Here is a 2826-nt window from a genome sequence, read left to right on the forward strand (position 1 = left end):
CTTGGTCCCCCACCCTCCCTTCCGGACCTCCAGCCTCACCAGCCTCCCACCATGCACAGCTCTCCACCCTGCTGGGGCCTCCACCCGTGACCTGTCTCCCACCTCCTCAGGGCTGGTCCTGTCATCACCTGGCCTCTGCTTGGATGCCAGCTCCCCAGACGGCCTCCCAGGACCACCCCACCACGGCCCCTGCCACGCCCCCATCAGCCCATCAACCATGTCCCGTCTTCCTGAGCATCCGACATGCCCTAACGCTCCATTGATGAGGTGTCTATGGACCTTCTGGGCTCCATTTTGGGGGGTCTCCCACTGGAAGGTCAGCCCTGTGGGGGCAGGGCCATGTCAGCGGCATCCCTTCGTGGCCCCTGCTCTGTGTCTGACGCATGGAAGTGCTTGGCGAAGGAATGAATGTCTGTTGCGTGAATGAATGAATGACCCCGAGGCCAGGCTTGGGGGCGCTGGAGCAGGTGGCTGGATGTGTGATCACAGGGGTAACAAACAGCCACTACAAGCAGACAGCCAGATGCCGAGCTATTCTCGTGTGGCCGCAAACAACCTGTGTCCTGGCTGTTTTGTGCAGTTGAGACGTAGATATGTTTCTTGTAGAAAGTTTTAGATGAAAACAAGGTATGCATTCAGACTTTTCTTTTTTCCTATTCTTTTTTTTTTTTTTTGAGTCAGAGTCTCACTCTGTCACCCAGGCTGGAGGGCAGTGGCACACTCAGGAACCCCCCAGTGTCAACCTGTTGGGCTCAGGTGATCCTTCCACCTCAGCCTTCCAAGGAGTCAGAACTACAGGTGTGTACTGCCATGCCTGACTAATTTTTGATTTATTGTAGAGATGAGGTCTCACCAAGATGTCTGGGCTGGTCTCGAACCTGTGGGCCCAGGCAATCCCCTCACCTTGGGCTCCCAAAGTGCTGGGATTACAGGCATGAGCCACTGCACCCAGCCCAGACTTTTATCTTATTGGTACATGACCCCTACCCAACTGACCAGGCACCCCAGACCTGACCATCCTGCAGGCTGGAAGGTCGACTGACCACTATACCCACCCCTTTAGTTCTCAGTTAGCATAGTAATCATTGTAGAAGCAGTCCGGGCACGGTGGCTCACACCTGTTATTCCAGCACTTTGGGAGGCCGAGGCGAGAGGATCACCTGAGTCCAGGGCTTCGAGACCAGCCTGGGCAACTTGGCATGACCTTGTATCTACAATAAATAAAAAATTAACTGGGCGTGGTGGCACATGCCTGTAGTTCCAACTACTTGGGAGGCTGAGGCAGAAGGATCACCTGAGCCCAGTGGGCTGAAGCTGTGGTGGCCGTGAGCGTGGCTCAATACTCCAGCCTGGACAAGAGTGAGACCCTGACTCAAAAACAAGTATCAATCCATAATCAATCAATCACCGCCAGGGACAGGGACATGACCAGGCCAGCATTGCCAGGCAGGGCTCCGTGGTGAATCAAAGGGCTTGGAGGCTTTGGTGACACAGCCTTACTGCAGTCGTGGGCCAGTAAGCCCTGAAGGCGCCTCTCTGCCCCAGCCCAGACGCTGCCAGCCCGGCCTGTGGGCGCTATGGGTTCAGTCAAGGAGGTGCCTGTCCACCCTTAAAATAAATCACATGTGGGGTCCAGAACACATAAGAAAAGGCCATCAGACACCAGGACGCCAGCTTGCCACTGGTGTCCTGGAGTCATGACAGGCACGGCTTAATTCACATTCCCCAAAATCCTTTTCTCTGCATCAAAATGGTGTCTGGCCGGGCGCAGGGGCTCATGCCTGTCATCCCAGCCCTTGGGGAGGCCAAGGCGGGAAGATCACTTGAGCTCAGGAGTTCAACACCAGCCTGGACAACATAGTGAGAACGACCTCATCTCTCAAAAAAAAAAAATATTGCCAGGCGTGGTGGCACGTACCTGCAGTCCCAGCTACTCGGGAGGCCGAGGTGAGAGGATCGCCTGAGCCCAGGAGGTCAAAGCTGTGGTGAGCCGTGTCTGCGCCACTGCTCTCCAGCCTGGGCAACAGAGTGAGACCCTGACTCAAAAAAAAAGAAAAAATGCCACCTGGTTTCTTAGTCCCCAGCAGCCATAGAATGTCCCCTTCGTGGGGCGAGGCCCACCCTGGCCACCGTGGGAGATGGCCGTCCCCACATTCCAGACTCTTCCGACCCCTGTGTCCCGCCGGGGCTCAGCCTGTCTGGACAGTGCCTTCCACCCCTCCCTGGATGCCCACCCAACGGAGGCCGGCGCGTGTGTGTCTTGCTTCCTGAGACGTCCCCAGTGCCCGGGACTGTGTGGAAGCTTCTGGGGAGACGTTTGAAGCAAGAACAGCTCCGTGGCCTCCCCAGCCCGCCCTCCCCGGGGCCCCACGTGTCCCCGGCTTGGAGCCATCGCCCTTCTTCATCTTCCGGGTTCCCAGCGACCCTTCAGGGCTCCTCTGAGACGCCACTCCCTCCGGGAAGCCTTCCAGCACTGCCGTGACCTTTCCCTCTCAGGCCTCTCCTTCCGCGCTGCTCTGGCGCCGCCGGTTTACTGACAGGGGCGCTCACAGCTCATCACACAGTAGGACCGTCATAGATACACGACGGACTGTCCCTTCACAGGGGACAGCTACAGCCCGCCCCTCCCCAGACAAGGCCCTCTGGCTGGCTGGGGAGTTGGGGGGTTCCCCTCCCCCACCTCAGGCTGTCAATGGGGCTTTTGTGGCAGGTGTAAGAGTCCTCCGGGGACTCCCGGCAGCTTGAAAATGTTAAGACAACAACCTGGTCCCCGCGCCAGGGGAGAACTTGTTTGTGAAGGTTCCTCTCCCCCCTCCCCCCTTCCCC

Source organism: Carlito syrichta, unplaced genomic scaffold, assembly GCF_000164805.1.
Source record: "Carlito syrichta isolate Samal-C Ts95f unplaced genomic scaffold, Tarsius_syrichta-2.0.1 Scaffold304505, whole genome shotgun sequence".
In the NCBI taxonomy this organism is placed as follows: domain Eukaryota; kingdom Metazoa; phylum Chordata; class Mammalia; order Primates; family Tarsiidae; genus Carlito; species Carlito syrichta.